General features: G+C 36.6%; 1 protein-coding gene and 1 non-coding gene across 3 annotated transcripts in view; one reads left to right on the top strand and one right to left on the bottom strand.

The window, feature by feature from the left end:
* Positions 1–19,585, top strand: part of Klf12 (KLF transcription factor 12) — a 426,606-nt gene that overhangs the window by 235,679 nt on the left and 171,342 nt on the right. The gene's annotated exons all lie outside the window — the stretch shown is intronic.
* LOC113189360 (U7 small nuclear RNA) lies at positions 14,516–14,575 on the bottom strand. The gene has a single exon (XR_003301649.1). It is a non-coding gene; the product is annotated as a U7 small nuclear RNA (small nuclear RNA).

The raw sequence follows: 19,585 nt of genomic DNA, 5'->3' as shown, positions 1-19,585 counted from the left end.
TGTCTGCCCCAAATGCATAGGAGGAAACACTGTAGTATGTGAAAAATATTACCTGGTTGCTTGGAGGTTAGTTGTTTTAAACTGCCTGACTTCTGCATTCCATTGGGAAATTACCCAGTTCTTTGGCACTTAGGGGATTTGTTTACAGTATATTCTTTAGCAGTTCTAGGGAGGGAGGGAGGGAAGGAAGGAAGGAAGGAAAGGAAGGAAAGGAAAGGAAAGGAAAGTTGGTCTTTTCATAATCTCAGCTGTCTAGAATAGCTTTCAATCTGGAATCTGAGGAAGAGCAAGAATGTGGCAGCAAACAGGCAACTTCTCATTATGCAGCAATGGCGGACCTTCTGGAATGCTGAAGAGTCACAGATTCAACTCTGACTGTACTTGTGTGGTTATTAACAGGAGGATAACTGAAAACAAAGAAAAGCATTTGTTGACTGGTTTTATTACAATGCCAAGAGATTTTGGATGGAAGTCAAGGACTATAGAATTAGGAGGAAAAGAAAATAGGAGAAAGAAGAAAAAGGAAATTTATTGTTGAATAAGAATTATTACTCAATAGTCTTCTTGGTAGTTTTGATAGAAGTCAATAGCTGTGCCTTATAAAAATTATAAAACCAAAAACAGGACATATTTAATACTGACTGGGATGAGTGTTTTATTTCTAGCTAATAGTTAATAGAATATTTAATTTAAAAATAAATATAAAAGAGTTTCCATTAAAAGTCAGGAGATAAACTGCTAACAAGTCATTATTTTCACTATTTTGAGAAAATCTACTTGGCATGTACATGGAACATAAATAAAAAGTAGTAGGTAAAGTAGATAAAATTCTATTTATTTGAAAGAAATTGATTACCTCCAGTTAGAGGAAAAAGGTAATTAAATGACTTGAGTTTAGAAAAGTAAGCATGCTCAAGAAAATCACACACATATGCTTCTTTAATAACTAAATTGATAATATAGTAGCACTTTAGGTAACAACCTACTTTGAACTACCTTAAGATAAAAGAATAAAAAAGTTGATATTGGGGTTCAAGAGAGTCTCTGAGATCCCTGTAGGCTCTAAAGACCATGATCATCTCTGTGTGTCACTTACAGGGCACCATTTCATTGAGTGCTTGATATCCCAAGTGTATGTGCTGGTGTGCACATGTGGTTTGTTTTAGTGAGCTTTTTTTTTTTTGCTGTTGTGACCAAAAGACCCCAGCAGAACAATTATAGAGGAGGAAAGGTTTATTTAAGGGACTCGTGGTTTCAAAGGTCTCAGTCTATAAGAGACAGGATCCATTCCTCAGGGCTCAAGATGAGGTAGAACATTACGGTGGAAGAGTATGGCAGAGGGAAACAAGTCACATGATGATCAGCAAGTGGGGAGATATGTATGAGAGAGAGAGACACAGATACACACAGCATACACACTCTACTCTCCAGACACAAAATATACCCCATAGCCATACCCCACCTGTCTCCAGTTACCACTCAATTAATCTCATCAGGGATTAATTCACTGATAAGTTTAAGGCTATGACTAAATCATTTCTCCTCCAAACCTTCTTGAATTGTCTCACACACAAGCTTGAGAGGGACACCACATCTAAACCATAACATGGTTGGTAGGCATCTTGAAACTGAAAACAATTTTATAATTTTTGAGTGCTTTAAGTGCTAGTCTTTACTGAAGTCTCAGTGGAAGGCTTTGGCAGACTTCAAGAAGGGTAAAGAGGGGAGAAAGAAGGCCCCATCTCTCACCAACTTAGGGTGCGTTTTTCAGCTGTGGATGCATCTCTGTCCAACACTTGGGGCAGCCCTACTGTTGGTTCATCTCCCTTAGATGACACCAGTCTTGTATTCTGACAAAAGTATCTCCTTTCTTTGCCTTTCCAGTTCTCCGGATAGAAGGACCTTTTGGCTTTTACTCTTGCTAATCTGGCTTACTTCATTGGTCTTCTGTTGACCTTTCAACTCTATTGTCATCTTCATTTAATTTCCTCTATTAAATATCCCACAGAGCACCATTTCTTTACTGGAGACTGAAATTTTACAAGCACATTACTGTTTTCCATTATTTATTTGTTTTTGAAATCCTATACCTGATGCATAGTACATGATCAATATTGTTGATTGAATGCATTCTAAGACAAAGAGGCCAAAAACCAGATTGATCAAATTATTTGCAGATATTCAGTCAACAAAAGCAAATGAGAAGATCCACATTATATACATAATTAAATTAGATCACATGCATTGTGTTTGTTTAGTTATTAGTAAAGAGATTCAGAGGTGCCCCTTTCTCTGACTCAGTGCTAACTGGAAAAGCATCAAAGAGGTGTAGGTCAGGGATTTTTGGAAGAATGTGTTTTCAAGATAAGATGTTAAAAAAAAAAAGAGTCAGCTTTGGGACTGATAAGCAGTCAGCAAAATAAGAGTTTGTTGTGGTGAGGTTTCTGTTGTTTTTTCAGCTCTCTCTTCTGAACACAGCATATTGTCTGAACAAGTTAGGCATTAAAAATCTGTATTTCTATAGGTTCTTTTTAAATTATAACAAAACCAATATGTTCTTTTTGCAAGAAAAATTCAAAATAGATTGCCAAAAGGAATGTCTTTACTCCACTCACCCACCTCCCTTTCCGTGAAACCAAGGTAAATGCTTCATTGTAACTGAGACAAGGGTCTGTGCATATATTTAAACTATGCAAATTACATGTTGCTATGCAAATTGATTATTAACCTTTCTTCTTATTACAAAGAATAACTAAACCTTTTTCCAGTGATCCATACCACTATGCCGTTAAAAAAGAAAGAAAAAAAGAAAAAGCTAGGTGTAAGAACTCTATTGTGTGGATACAGCTTGTCTGTTTTCCTTACTAATGGGCACTTGATTTTTGACATTGGCTTCTATCCTAGCAGATGTCAACCTTAAGTAAAATAGGCAGAGCTTGACTGTTTTTTTGCCATAGTTCCTTAACATTCTTATTAAGTATCTGCTAGAGTAGGTAAAAACCTTAGCAGCTATGAAATTTCTGCAGCTTTCAAGTACACTTGAATATATGTGTGGGCATTTAATTCTAGCATCTTTCAATAAAAGTTCATCTTTCAAAATCAGTTTTCTTACTTGACAACAGAAGTACCATTCTATTGCTGTTTAAGAGTGTACAGTTCAACCTGAAAAAGTGAGATTCTGTGTCTTTTACTAACTTTTAGCCTTCTCTTGGTGTCCTCTTACTATTGTGGGTTATTCCAGAATACTATCCAGTTTAGGAGAGATCTCTGATAATAAAGAAGATTTTGTAGATTTTAAAATCAAGCTTTCCCCAAATATCCAAATCCAAGTCTTAGAACTCATAACTCTAACACTGGTAAACAACAAACTAGGCCCTAAGGTAAATACCAGCCATGAACTGCTTGTAGTAACACAGAAGTAAATGATTGTGAATGAATGCCATTGATAAGTTGACCCTACATGGCAGTAGTAAGAAGCCAGAGTGCTAAAATGTTGAGCACCTCTTGGGAAATGGTCACTTTGGTTTTTGAATCATTATTACCTTTTGTTGGAAGATAATGTGACATTGCTTAGGAATTTGTGTGTTATTATTCTGGCTTTCATATAAGAAAGAGATAATTGATCTAAACATGCAAACTATAAACAGAAACTTTAGAAATAAGAGTTATAGGAATACTATAATCTTACTATTTTCTCTCCAGTCATCTATATATGCACAGCACCTACATCTTCAAAAGAAGACCAAATTTGTGGTATAGAAGCAGCCCCACTCAGAAAAAGATTATAGCATGTATCTCCACTTGGGTTAAGAAGGCAAAGAAATGACTAATTATGTAAGAAGTGTTTTCTTCCCAAACCAAACCTGCTTTGATTGCAATTCTTTTGAAAGCTTACTTGTCCAGAGCTCATCATTTCCAATGATTGTTGCGAATTGTATTTCCTTAGTCCACTTTTAAGTTTCATTTTAAAGGCAGAAGTAATTCAGTTACTGAATGTATGAATTAAAAAAGAAATGGACGGGTGACCTTTATTTGTAGAAACCTTAATGAATTCAGCTCTTCAGAGAGGAGGAGACAGCCCTTACTGTAGGTCAATCCAGGCAAATGGGATTTTTATTTTCACATAACAGTAGTATGAGAGGCAGTCTGTATTTCTGAAGTATATAATCATATATTTTAAATAACTTTTGATTTTTAATATGAAAGTGCAAACCTATTGACCAGCTTATTATTGTGTTCTTTCCTAACTTAACTACTCATCAAAGTATATTTGTATGTAAGTACATACCTTCTGAAAATTTAGAAAGCACTAGAATAATATTTTCTATTCTTAGTTCTATTTTTGTTCTTTTATTTTTTCTTCTTTATTAATTGAAAGAAGTGGGATATCTTAGCAAAATTTATTTACATATTTTTATATGTCAACTAAAAAGTTAGAATTCAGATTCTTATTGTTGTTTACATAGGTATGGGTTTTCCCCCATCTTCAACATTAGCAATGTATTTATGTAAAACTATAAGGTTCTTTTGATTTTTTTTTTGTAAGTTGAACATTTTATTGCACATTGTCAGACCAACATTGTAACAAATATAAAGATCAAATTGGGGTTGTAGCTCAGTTGTAGAGTGCTTGCCTAGCACATGTGAGGCACTGGGTTTAATCCTCAGCACCACATAACAATAAATAAATAAAATAAAGGTATTTTTACAAAATCAAATTGGCTCTTATTTGTGATTCTAGAATTGTACAACATTTCATTCTATAAAGTTAAGTGAGTGTTCTGTGAATTGAACAGAGACTAGCTTTAAGGCAGAAAAAGGCTGAACAAAGCAGAAACCGATTGGTCATTTCAAACTTACTTTCTTTGTTGGGTTAAAACAGAGGGGACTTCCTTATTACCCTGAGTAAGGTTGACTGAAATCTCCTGGGTTTTGTTTTTGTTCTTTAAAACTGGTCTGGTTTGACTCCACAGTTTAGCTATTGTGAATTGTGCTGCTAAGAAGGGAAATCGCATGGAAATGGAAGGCGATCCTCAGGGTTATACAAAATGACATATAAGAGGAAAGGAGGGGTAAGACAAGACAATACAAATCGAAGAAATGATTTACAGTAGAAGGGGTAGAGAGAGAAAAGGGGAGGGTAGGGGAGGGGAGGGGAGGGGGGATAGTAGAGAACAGGACAGACAGCAGAATACATCAGACACTAAAAAGGCAATTTGTCAATCAATGGAAGGGTAACTGATGTGATACAGCAATCTGTATATGGGGTAAAATTGGGAGTTCATAACCCACTTGAATCAAACTGTGAAATATGATGTATTAAGAACTATGTAATGTTTTGAACGACCAACAATAAAAAAAAAAAAAAAAAAAAAAAAAAAAAAAAAAACATTGATGTGGCTGTGTCCCTGTAGTATGCTGTTTTTAAGTCCTTTGGGTATAATCCGAGGAGAGGGATAGTTGGGTCAAATGGTGGTTCCATTCCCAAATTTCCAAGAAATCTCCATACTGCTTTCCATATTGGATACACCAATTTGCAGTCCCACCAGCAGTGTATGAGTGTATCTTTTTCCCCACATCCTTTCCAACATTTATTGTTGTTTGTCTTCATAATTCTGACTGGAGTGAGATGATATCTTAGAGTAGTTTTGATTTGCATTTCTCTGATTGCTAGAGATGATGAGCATTTTTTCATATATTTGTTGATTGATTGTATATCCTCTTCTGAGAAGTGTCTATTCAGATCCCTGGCCCATTTGTTGATTGGGTTATTTGGGTTTTTTTTTTTTTTTTGGTGTTTAGCCTTTTGAGTTCTTTATCTAATATGTGAGGATTAAAAATTTGCTCCCAGGTTGTGGGCTCTCTGTTCACCTCACAGATTGTTTCTTTTGCTGACAAGAAACTTTTTAGTTTGATTCCATCCCATTTATTGATTCTTGGTTTTAATTCTTGCACTATAGGAGTCTTATTAAGGAAGTTGGGGCCTAATCCTACATGATGAAGATTAGGGCCTGCTTTTTCTTCTGTTAGACACAGCATCTCTGGTTTAATTCCTAGGTCCTTGATCCATTTTGAGTTTTGTGCATGGTGAAAGATTTGGGTTTAATTTCATTTCTAGTCAAGAGATTTATATGAACTTATTTTCCATGATTTCTAGTAGTATTTCAGTCTTTGACCATATTTCTAAGTGATTTTTCCAAGTCACTATGAAGCCGTCATAGTTAAACTGTTTGAAATAAATGAAGAGCATGGAACTTGTCAGACCAGATTAAAGAATCAAGTTTTGAGATCTCAGAGGTCTCCTAAAGTCTGATAAAATTTCTTGCATTTCAAATGCCATAGAAAAGTTCATAAAGCATAAAATATTTATTTTCTGTGGAAGATTGGTTCCTTCTGAATAGTTTCAATAAAATATATGTCTTTTCCTTTCTCCCTTTTCTGGACAATGTCTTACCATACTGTCTTTAAGAAATGGAAGCATGATAACCTTTTCTTAACTAACACCGATGAAAGAAAAGGAACATGTACAGCTCTACTGTTAAAAGTTTTTATGAAACAATGAATGACAGAATAACACATGCTGTGGGAGTTGTCTTTAGTGTTTTGAATAGCAGCAAGATCATTTCCCCACCAAAACCCTTCTTAACTAAGATGCAGTCTTAATGATTTTAGCGAATCTATTATAATGAAAGTATCAGAATGTCATTTTAGTGTAAATTATTTTTATCTAAAGAATGGTGTTTCAGATACATAAACATCAGTTATTTCTTTTATCTAACTAATATTAATTTATTAAAATGTCAGAATACTATGTATTGTCATTTCTTATCGTGTAATCCTTTGGTTTGGTTTTCCCAAGAAAACTATTCCAGGAATCATTTTCTTACTCTAGGGGATAACGTTTGGCTAATGTCAGGTAAATGTTTATTCTAGAAGTTACAAAGATTTTAAAAGTCTTTTAGATGAATGGATAATAGCAATAATTTCTTTTAAATACTAGTGTGGACAAAATGAAGCTTTCTTAAAAAGAGAGAGAGAAGATACTTATTTATTAATTTCTCTAGCCTTTTCATATTACATTATCTCCAGTGTTTTGTATGACTTTAAACAATTTATCTAGATTGAAATTGGGCAGTTATACTTGCTCTATAGCACATATATCACCTATTTTTTTGTGTGTGTGTGTGTGTTTCTGTTAATGATTAACTTTTTATGGTCTGAACTAGTGAATGGCTTTTTGGGGGACAGTGTTGTGAATCAAACCCAGGGCCTGGTGCATGCTAAGTAAGCACTCCACCACTGAGCTACATACCCAGCCCATATAAGTGGGTTTGATCTGATGTTAAAAACAGCAAAAAAAAAATCCAGGCTTGGTGGTTTACGCCTGTAATCCCTGCGGCTCAGGAGACTGAGGCAGGAGGATTTCAAGTTCAAAGCCAGCCTCAGCAACATCTAAGTGCTAAGCAACTAAGTGAGACCCTGTCTCTAAATGAAAAATATGAAATAGGGCTGGGGATGTGGCTCAGTAGTTGAGTGCCCCTGAGTTCAATCCCTGGTACCCCCCACCAAAAAAGAAACACTAAAAAAATATATACTTTACTCATTGATATTTTGAAGTATCAGTGGATTTGTTTCTCTGCTTTGTGATTTGGTTACTGACCTTATTCAAAAAGAGTCCTTGCTGTGTGTCCTGTTGCTACTGGCTTTGTCATTTTGGTTGCTACTGAGCACAGATTTATGTGGAAGTAGGGAATACCCTGAAAGTTTATACTCATGTATAAAATTGTTGGAATCTGTTGGACTCTAGCCAGAATGGCAAGCCTCTCGTATCCAAAATATTGTTGGCATGTTGAACATAAATAGAATCTAGAGGATAAAATTTCAGACTTTCATCCTCTTAACACCTCTGTAGATTGATACCTGGTGACCTCTTTCCCTATTTGAAACCTGCCTTCATGGTGCACCTGCAAAACAAAGGCATTGGTTCTAACTTCCCACATCACCTCTGTCCGTCAAAACTGTAGTCTGCCTGTCTTATCTATGCAGGTGGCCACAACTTTAAGTTTCTTAATCCAAAATCATAGGAGTTACCTTTATTGATTCTCATCCTCCACATCCAAATATGCCTTTCGTCTAAATTAATTCCACCTTCTAGTTGCTCACTCAAGACTTCACTAATCGTCTCTTAACTGGTTTCTTGAATATCCACTCTCACCTCTTCAACTTATTCTCCACCTAGCAGATTTTTCTCCCAAACTTAAAAGTCTTCTCAACATCTTAACATTTCCCTTAGAATAAATGCTTTTCATTCATAGTTTGTGGCCTTTCCTTAGAATGAAAGATGAGAGAAAGGAATCAATGGCAGCCCTTTACTTTTGGCCTTGAGCTACTAGGTAAAGGTTAATTCCTTGATGATCTGTAGGGAAGGCTGGTAAGAGACTGCTTTTTGCAGAGGTGGGAAATTAGGAGTATTGCTCTGAGTTTGTTACATTTGGATTTTAAATGAAGATCTCAGGTGCATCGTTGGCTATGCGTCTGTATTTGGAGATGGAGTTTTCATTGTGGTTGGCATGTTGATATATGAGATTACCTAAATGAGTGTAGATTGAGGGTTCATGACTAAGTTGAGGCATGTCAGCAATAAGAGTTCGAATACAATAAGTGGAGCTGACAAAGAAGTGGAAGATTGGCAGAGGTACAGACCAAACAGAGAAACAAACAAAACCTCCCACAAGCCCAGGAAAGTGTGGTGCCACAAATGTCAGCGGAAACAAATCCTTAAGAAGAGCTGATTGCTCAGCAGAACTGACCATTGCTGAAACATCAAGATCAATGAAAAGAAGTAAATAATGGACTGGCAACCAAGAGATCCTGTGTGGTCCTGACAAAAGGATTCTCTGTAGCCACTGTTGTGGCTTTTGAAGTTTCTCTCTCTCTCTCTCTATATATATATACATATATATATATGTATATATATATATATATTAACTCATATTAAACAAAATTAAAAATCTTTCAGTCACACTAGTCTTTCTTCACGTCTTCATGGCCACACGGGGCTGGTGTCTCCTGCTTTGGAGAGTGTGGATACAAGGTTTGTCCATCCCTGCAGGAAGATCTGTGGCTTAGTTCTCCTGTGGTGGGGAGAGGCAGGCTCTGTGAGGACAGTTCTCTTCTTGTCCTAAGAGCCTCTTCTTCCTATGGAGAGAGTCATGACTGGAGGAATAGCACCATGAGTTCCTTCAAGACACAAGGTCTGGGGTCCTGATCTAACTGGAATCCTGTCACAGTGCAGTGGAGGTGAAGAAAGAATGGTTGGAGTTAAAGAAGAGGCCCATAGACAGCGCAGGTTCTGCACAATGAAAGTGATGGTCACAGATCTTTTCTTTCATTGAACGTTAAGCATTAAGTTATTTTCACCATCGACCCCTCGGGGATGTCAAGGACTGGAGGGTTGTGAGGGCTCGGGTTGTTTATTTAGTGAGAAGCACTTATGCAGCCTGAAGATGGATAGGATTCAGACTTACAGGGTGACAGTGACAAGTCCTTCAGCTGAGGGAAGATGACTTAAAGGTCCTTTTTCCAGAAAAACATGTTGAATTCTCAGAACAACATTAGTAGGTAATGTTAATATCTTCATCTTATTTAAGAAATGAGATTGGTAGGCAAGCTGAGGCTTTGTTCTGCAGATGTTTAGAAACCAAACAGGAGAATTAAAGTTTTAACACCCCTCCCTCTAAGACTGTTGGTTTTCAGCTTCATCAAATTTGGGGAAGGTGCCTCAGAAAGTCTGACACTTTCTTCACATAACTGGTGTCCTTCAGTTGGCGGTCCCTCTCTTTTAGCAGAGTTTATGTTTCACACTGGAAGAGCTGCTGCCTATACGGCACCTGATCTGAATTTAATATCCAACAAAAAAAAAAATAATGCTTTGCTCGTAGTGTGTTAAAATGAGTTACTTCATAAATGATTGCCAGGCAAATGCTCTACTTTTGTTATATCATTTTATGCTTATTATAAGAGTTATAAGCTCCTTGTGGTAAAGTTGGGTATAGCTTTGCTTTACCCAGGAGTACCCTGCCCAAAGCTTTGCAAATAATTTGACATTTAGTAGCTATAGTTTGGACTGAATTAACTACCAAGTTAGGCTACTGTCTCAGTTTCAGTCCAGTATTATCCCCTAATCTGTTTTCCTTTTGTGTTTGATCTCATGGTGTTCTTCCCTGTCCCTTCAATGTACCCCCCCTCCAAAAAAAAAAAAAAGGAAGAAAGAAATGCTATCCTGTTTATGTATGACAAGTTATCAATTTGGCAATGACATTTAAATCATCTGTTTTCCACAGTACCATGGCATACTTTTCTAAGGACTGGTGCTTCAGTGAAAGGGAACCATTCTTTTTTTGCCCCCTCATGCCAATAACTCTTAGTTTTTAATGAGTTCACTGCTATTCTTATTGTTGTTGCTTCTTAATAAAAGGAAACAAAGTAAATCATAATCTTTTATTTACTATCCACCAGTGAACTTCAGAATGCATGAAAAAGTGGGGGAAATATAATGTTGATGTTAGACATGGTAATTATTTAGGGAAGAAATTCTTAATTTAGCAGTCTGCCCCACAATGATTGAATTAATAAATTTTGCATTTAGGGATGATTGTTTTAATTTCACTGAGGACAGTTTACAAAGACACTAATATAACTACATAATGGAAAGAAAAATGAAGAACAAGTACGACTCCTGCTGGAAAGCCTGCCAAAGCAAGAGAGAGTTCCCGGATTTGGTCTCCATGTGATCCTGGTGCTCGTCACCTTCAATAACCTGCTTTAATTCATAAATGATGGACTCTGTTGATGGATGAGACTTAGAAATGTTCATAAGATTAAAATATCAAAACGTAAGAGGCATTGATTTTGGATTTTCTTATTGGTTTTTGCAATTCAAATACTGTAATTCTGCCAGGCTACGTCTGCAGTAAACTATGGGCTGATAGAATATGATTACTTAAATGTCCTTTTGCCAGTTAAAAAAAAATTCAGAGTCTATAAAATCAGGTTTTATAGACTGCACTTGACATTTTTCATAGAATGTTTTGAAACAAAAACCTTAGGTGTCAGGCCTTTGAAAACTATTTCTGTCCTTATTCACTAAATTCATTTGCTTGTTTTGAAAAGGATTATTCTGTTCCTTAAATACATACATTTGGTACAATAAATTAAAATGTAAGTGCACATGTCTTTATTTTTGTGATTTCATTTGAGTCTCTGTGATTATATTCTGGATGGCCAAAATTGTCCAAAAGTTTAAAAAAAAAAAATGACCAGAATGATTTAGGAAGATACAGTTCAGAAAACTCCAAAACAGGTGTCTTTTTCAAATGTTATATAGGAGTTATATAAATTTAAGAATTTGTCTACCAAGGTTAGTATTTCAAGTGCATCGATGGGTGTACAGGCAGCTTCAATCCTGAACCCGACCAGGAAAGATCAAAGAGGGAACCCCCTCCCCATCCTCACCTGGATCCTAGTAGCCCTGCACTTCCTCTTTGAAAAGTAGTGAAGGTAAAATTAAATGTGAGCATTCCATTCCACAAGCCCTTAATTTTAAATTTCTTTGTATTTTTCAGACAAAGCCACACATCAAGCTCTTCATTTCTGGTTTGCAGTGAAATTTGTTATTGTCATATAGAGAACACAATGCCATATTGCTTGAGTTAAGAATTAGTTCTACCCTCCATTTAGCACTCTAAAATAAAAACTGGAAAAAGAACATTCATGATCCTGTGGTGGAATGAGGACTGGATTTTTGTAAGTTACCTGTGTATTAGAAAAGGAAAGCCAGGGTGGAAAATTATGTCTGTCAGTATAAATGAGACCTCGCATATGGTGGGTACTTTTCAGTACTCTGTGTGATAAGCAACATCTTTGACTTTGGTTTCCGTAGTATTTATATTATATCTTTGCTTGGATTTTGTTTTTGAGTGAATAGGTTGGAATATTTTTTGGCTCCTCAGCAATAATTATAAGGAAAAAGAATGAAGAAATGAGAGTAATTTCTGCTTTAAGCTTTAGGAAACATTTTTTTAAAAAATATTATTTAAAATATTTTTATGTTGCACAGAAAATAGTATTTGATCACTATGTACATACCAAAATGCATATGTAAAAATTAAATTTATCTTTATTAATCTGTTATAAAAATGGAATAGTTTGCCTTAATTTACCTTTCTACAACATGCTCAATTCTTGTTTAATTTTCATTTGGTAATGTCTCCAGAAATTTGACTTTGGTTTTTTTTTTTTTGTTTTTGATCTCCAGGAAAAATAAAAAAATTGAGTCATTAATGATTATACATTTGGGCATTTGGGCATACATTTGGTACAATAAATTTGGGCATTAATGATTATAAATAAGTACATTAAAATTTTTCATCTATTTTATTATACATATACATTTTAAGATATCAGGCTTTATTAAAACTATGTGCATGTTTTATTTATTTAAGAGAGAGACAATTTTTTAATTTTTTTTTTCAGTTTTCAGCAGACACAACATCTTTATTTTATTTTTATGTGGTGCTGAGGATTGAACCCAGCGCCCAGTGCATGCCAGGCAAGCGTGTTACCACTTGAGCCACATCCCCAGCCCCTGTTTTATTTTTTAATGTAATAATAGGGCAACTTATTTCTTAATAATCATGTCTGTGCTTTCTTAAAGACAGAGATACTGTGTAGGTATTTTTCTTTAAAAAGGGCATGGTATTTTTCCCTCCCATAATAGTTCTGTTATTCACACTAGGTTTCTGATTAAAACAAAACAGAGACACTTCACCACCACCACCACCAAAAACAAACAAACAAAAACCCCCACCCGTTTAGAATAGAGCCAAGAACCTGGAATTTAGAAAGACTGCCTTTGAGAGAGCAGCAGTGTTTATGCACCTGTGAAAGAAAGATCCCACAGCCCCTTAAAGTCCTATTGATTCTAATTTTAGGCACCAGTTTCAGTTTTGCCTCAGGTTTGTTTTGCTTTCCAGCTCTCTAAGTAGTTTTTTGAAGCCACAAATTTGGAAGGGAATGGGTAAATCCTGGTGAATCATGGCTAGAGGTATCTGGAAGCAGCGGGAAGTGACAGAGGAAACCCCATCACTACTTGGAGGCAATTCCTCTTAGGGACCTAAGACCCATCCTAGACCTTGAAGAGGAATGATTCTTTGTAAAAATGTTTATAAAGAATTTTTTTTTTCACCAAACATAATGACCTTGGTGATTTGTAATTTGAGACATGAACAAAATTTGAATTCTCTTCTGATTCATTAAACTCTCAGTCTGAGTCTCATGCTCATCAAATATGTTGAAAAGTTAGGTTTGTTCATTGGGAGAAGAAATACAAAGCCCCAAAACCACTTCCTATTCGCATGGATTCCATGTTGAATTGGGGTGGCAAGGATGTAAATAAAGATAGCATGAGGGCTGCCAGTCGGGTTCTAGGTCTGCATGAGTTGATGTGGGCCAGAAAGGACGCCTGTGCCCAGTGGACATGGAGGAGCATCTCTGAGAACTGACCTTGGACTGAAGGAGGAGTGGGCTTAGTCTGGCAGAGGAGGTAGGGAGCCATGCTCTAGGCAGAAGAAATAGCAGGGTGCCGCAGTCTGGCTGGGCACAAATCACGAGCCACTAAAGCAGGAACAAATTTTATTTTTTCTACTGCAAGAAAAAACCTCACACACGCTCCTGGGGAATCCTCCCGAAAAGCCACGAGGCTCCTCCAGCAACCCCCAGCCGGAAATAACTATCCGGGAAAACCCTCCTCCTGCACTTCGACAACCAATGGGAACTCCCGGGGAATCCCCGTGAGAACTAAAAATAGCGCGAGAACTCAAAATTAGCGCTAGAACTCAAAAGTAGCGGCAGAGGCGGATATTAACGCCTTGCCTGTCAATCAATACTATTGGCAAAATGCCAGGGGCCATACAGACTCGGCTGTGGCTCTCAGCAGCAGGGAACTGAAGAAATAGGACTTATTTGAGAAGACTAAGGGGTTGAGGAGTTTGGGAGAGAGTGGGGTAGGACAGGCCCAGCAAACTTGTTTTGTGTGGTACTGAACAGTAAAATATCTCAGGCTGTGAGAGATGCGTGGTCTGAAAGATCTGCTTCAAAGATGGGGCTCTATGGAATACTGCGAGAGTAGCCCTAGACCTTGTGTAAATGCGTGGTCACAGCTAGGTTTCATGTCCTTCATTTACAAACTTAATTTACTTGGATTTGGCCCAAAGCCCTCAGTTTGTGGGACTCTGGTGTAGACAGAGGTTGTTTTTAGATTGAAGACTCTCTACTGCTTTGAATAATTTACTGGTGGCTTTGGTTGAAATCTTCTACCCCCTCTGTAATAGCAAGGCCTGATGTAGATAGAATTATGTGCTTTTATATATATACTTCTTTTTGTCAGGACATTTCTCCCCATTTCACATATTGTAGTTTTACTCTGTGTACGTATGTGTGTTTCCTGTGGTGGGAAGATGACCTTCTGGTGACAACCAGAAAGCCTGCTAGACAAATTCTAAAAGCTGCAACACTTGGTGTATTTTAATATCTGGCCTCTGCTCCTTCTTATGCGGAATCTTAACATTCACGTGTTAGCTTAGAGTTATACATAGGAAGGCACTGCAGGCAATTGCTATCTATTTGTATTTCCTTTTTGGTGTCTTAGGTTTGTGCCATACTCACAGTGTTAGGATAGAAGAAAATATCCTAGACTGTAAAAGTAGCCTTCACCAAGCCAGGGTAATCTGAGCCGACTCACTTAGGGTGGATAGGATTCTGCCAGGGAAAAGAAGAAAGGATAATTTGGGCATAAAAAAATTTTCATGAGCAGGAAATAAAACAAAACAAAAACAGGAAAGGCAATGTGACATTCCTTGAGCGTCCAGTGGTCATCAGTCAGTTGGAGAACTTAGATTTATCCTTTGTTTTAATGTGTCTTAATTGACACTCTGAGTCGTTTGGACTTTTCTTGTGAACTGTAGAAAATTCTTGCTCTTCTATAACCTACTATCCTCCTCATAGCCTAATTGATCTTTTAAAATACAAACCCAACATTGTCCCATTGTTATTCAAAGACTTCCCTTCTCAAAATCCCAAATCCTTGCCATCTCCTGAAAGACCATGTGTGACCTGGCTCCTCACTCTTCTGTCTGTGTCCTGCTCTACCTCTGCTGGCCTCCTTGGAATTCTTCAAGTTCCTCCCAGAAGGCTGCCTCTCCTGGCACTTCCAGTTCCTGCTATAGGTCTCTTCATAAGGACACCAGCCTGGCTTTACTCAGGGGTAGACCAGATCTCCCTTTATCAGACAGGCCTTCTGTAAACACGCATGTGAATAGCAGCTCTTCCCATGTCACTCTTGGGCCCCTTGCCCTGTCTTACTTTTTCTTGTCTTTTCCTCTTAGAAAGTCTCTCCTTGACAAAAAGTAGAGGTCAGACTGCAAAGTCATTGAGAATCATGAGCCGGTGAGACTGTAACTAGGACTGAGACTGAGGAATTACGGACAGTGTCTAGCACAGAACCAATGCTGGATAATCCAAGCCAGAAACATTTAAAAATAATTAATAGAAGTCTTGCACTTTATATCTTTTACTTCCTTTCCTCTTAGTTTAGTTTTGCTGACCAGAATAATTCCATGCCATGTCCAAATGAGAAAGTCTAGTTTTACTTCAGAAACACTGAGTTTTTTTAAGGTTAAATTTTATGTCTCTGCGGCCCCTGTAGGAAAATGGAAAAAAAAATGATTTTTCCCTTTTATTAGCCTCTGTATAATTTTATGTGGTTGTTCATATAGAATATAATTTTCTATTGTGAGTAAAAGTTGTAGACTAGGTAATTTAATTAAGTTTACTTAGAGTTCATGCTTTTCCAAAGCCAGGGATAAAATCACTGCAACTCTTATGACCCATTAAGAGTCTAAGATTCATGAGAAACATCCATTAACACTGTTTCAGATTTTGAAGGTCAGGGGAAAATGCCAGTGGAGTTATTACTGTTTTATCACAAAGTTCTTTATGATGGTTAAAATAGTAAGAAAAGTAGCCAATAGGTTGCATGTAATAAGGATGTAGTATAAGGGTTTTGGGGGGAGGGAGAATACTCTAGACCCAGGGAAGGATACCAAACAGCTCTATAGCAGGTAATCTGTTTTGTGTTTCCTGACTTCTTCTTGGATGCAGAATAAGGTGTGAGAATGTCTCAATGAAGTTCAGGAAAAAGTAGGCAAGCATATTCCTGGTAAGAGTTTAGCCACCTTTAAAAAGAAAAAGAAATCTCATCTCTTCATATCTGTCCACATGTCCAGCAGTGTACCAGCATAGTGAATTGTTGGGGCAGTATGCCACTTAATTTGAAGTCATACTTTTATTTTTTTTCAATTTTGTTGTTTGAATTATATAGTTAAGCCTGAGTAAAACTACTCTGTTCATTTTATTGTTGTATGAGAGGGTGGCTTTGATGGCCTATCCAGCTCTGTCACCAAGGTGGGACTTAATATGCAGGGTGAGCTGCATTTTATTTATTTGACATGTATTTTATTCAAAATATGGGGAAATACCTAAGCATTATGGAAAACTTTGATATTTATGTTATAAGTTGGTATTAAAATAACCTTCAGAGAAAGACAGAAAACAACTTAAAAAGAAAGTCCACAGTTAATGACAGTGATTTGGTCAGTTTGTTATAAATACTGCTCTTTCCAGCAGTGTGGAAAAGGAGGTACTCCAGAGTTGTCCTATTACAGGACAGAGAAAGGAACAAGTCAGGGAGATGTCTAGACCCTACTACCCTTCCTGTTGTTATTTTCCCCATTAACAAATTTACACAGGAACACACTCTTCATCGTGAAACCATACCTATAATTACCCAAGGTCAAGGTCAGTGTTAGACCAGGTCTAGTTGAGATTGAGAATCAAATAGAATTTTTATAATTGGACATATTACAAATTTGTATAGTTGTCTCAATGGTTAAGCTAACTGTTAAAACTGAACAACAACAGCAAAAAAAAGTTAAGGCAAAGAACTTTATAAAAATAGCAAGAAAAATAGACCATATTACACAGAAAACACCACTACACTGAAATCTAACTTCTCAATATCAACAATGGCAGCTGGAAGGCAGTGGGATAATATTTTTAAAGTGCAGAGAAAAAATGTCCACATAAAGTTGTGTCATAACTCAATACAATTCTGAGTGGATAAAAACTGAGAGACTCAATACAATTTTCAGTGGATAAAAACTGAGACGTAAAGTAAAGGTAATTCATTCTAAAAGTAAAACTTGTTAATACTTGAGAAACAAATAGAATAATACCATAAGGGTAACCTGAAAAATAAAAATGATGACCAAATAAGTTGATAAATATTTCATAAATTTATACACAATTTTTCTTAAAATGCTACTACTAATAATATTTGATTTGTAAGATTTTTATGAAGTGCTAGAACTAAAATATTGGACTGCAGTACAGTAAGTTCAGAGGAGTTATTGAGAGTTAGTTTTCTAATGCTCTTATGTTGTTTGTATGTAATTATGCTTGTTTAAAAATATAAGGCTATTAAAAGAATAGGAGTCCTGTAATCAAAAGTCCCCAAATGGCCCCTGCTTTATTTGCCTGTAATTCCAGCAGCTCAGGAGACTGAGGCAGGAGGACTGTGAGTTCAAAGCCAACATCAGCAATTTAGCAAGGCTCTAAGCAACTTAGCAAGACTTATCTCTAAATAAAATATAAAACAGGCTGTGGATGTGGCTGAGGGTTTAAGCGCCCCTGAGTTCAATCCCTGGTACCCCCCCAAAAAAACAAACAAAAAAACCCCGACAACACACAAACAGAAAAGCAATTCCTTTTCTCTGTATTTTATTAAAAATGAGAACAAATGAACAGAGAGAACAAGTAGAAGATGAAAGTTAAGAGAATGCAAGTAAATCCCAAAAGCCATTGATTTTATAATAAAAGTAAGTGAATGTAGCAGGTAGAATTCAGGCTGGCCCCTGAATTCTGATTGGCCTGAGCCCAGGGTGCATGCCCTACGTAATCCCTGGAACTGTCAGTTTGGTTGTTAGATTGCGAGGTTGTCTTTAAGAGAAATTATTTCAGTGGGCTTGAGGTATATACACGAGTCTTTTACAAGCATAATTTTCCTAGTTTAGTATAAGGGCATGCAGGGAAAAAAATCTTAGAAAGTTAAGTCTTAGATTGCCACGTTGCAAGGACCTGAGAGCAGCTTCTAAAGACAGAGATCAGTCCCAGCTAAAATGTGCTGGACTCCTAACCCTCATCCCACACAGTAACAAATTCGTGTTTTTTTTTTTTTTTTTAAGCCGACACAGGTGTAGTCATTTGTCATGCAGCAATAGATAATTAACACTGTGGACTAAAGACAAAAGACATAATTACCATATTTCACTGCATAATTGTTGCAGATTTTATGCCTTTTTTTTTTTTTGCAAAAAAAAAAGTGGTGTGTGACCATTAGGTGAAGCTTTTGTTTTGTTTTTAATTGGACTGGTATTAATTAAGAAGCATTTATTACTAAACTGTCTTTGGTGCAAAATTAGGATGCAAATAATATTTGTGAATATATTTTCAAATTGAATAGTCCTGCTGGTGTAGCACACACCTGTAATCCCAGTGACTGTGGAAGCTGAGGCCGGAGGATCAGAAATTTGAGGACAGCCTTGGCATTTAAGGAAGACCCTCAGCAACTTAGGAAGACCTCGTCTCAAAAAAAAAAAAAAAAAAAAAATGCCTGAGGATGTAGTTCAGTAGTAGAGAGCCCTGAGTTTAACCTCTAGTGCCTAAAAGAACAGTCTAAATCAATGTAGCTCATTTCTTAGTGACATTTTAGTGAACGTATTTCCATTCTGGGGGAAAAAAAAAGTCAACATATTAGTTGTTATTGATTTGTGCCTTATAGTTGAAGTAGTACATTTGAGAAAATTTACTACAGTTGTTGCAAAGTGTGCACTTGCAAAATTGAATCTTTTGTGTCTAAAAATTCTGTTCTTCCATCCTCAGTATCGTTATCTGACACAGTGTCCGTTGGGCCACTCATGTAAGATGTGCTTGTTAGTACTGCCGCACAAATTGTCTTTGGGGAATTGTTTGTGGGCTAAGAACTCTATAGACTGAGGGGGCTCAGTCTGGAGAAGACACACACACACCCACATGCCACTGGTGAGTGAACACATTGACCTTTTCAGCAGTGTGATGAACAGGATTATATCATGCAATGAAAGATTAAAAACCCAGTTTGGGGACTGGAAAAAAGTGGGATGAATATGTGGTAAAAATAGAGTAGTTTGGGTCTGAAAGAGCAGTTATATGTGGTTTACAGGAAAAATACCTAAACCCGAAAACAGAAGTCGAAAGTAAACGTTAACAGTGACAGTTTGGCCATGGAAATTTCTGACCATTCAGATTTCAGTCCAGAAAACATAATTAGATAGAGAGAGAGTTTTACTACAGACTTTATCAGGGCAATAGTGCAATTCTAAACTTAAAAGCATCTAAAAAATAACATGGAAATATATAAAGTGAGGTTAAT

This window comes from Urocitellus parryii, chromosome 2, assembly GCF_045843805.1.
Source record: "Urocitellus parryii isolate mUroPar1 chromosome 2, mUroPar1.hap1, whole genome shotgun sequence".
NCBI classification, from domain to species: Eukaryota; Metazoa; Chordata; class Mammalia; order Rodentia; family Sciuridae; genus Urocitellus; species Urocitellus parryii.
The sequence above is the reverse complement of the archived record's forward strand: the minus strand, read 5'-3'. Positions and strand labels throughout refer to the sequence as shown.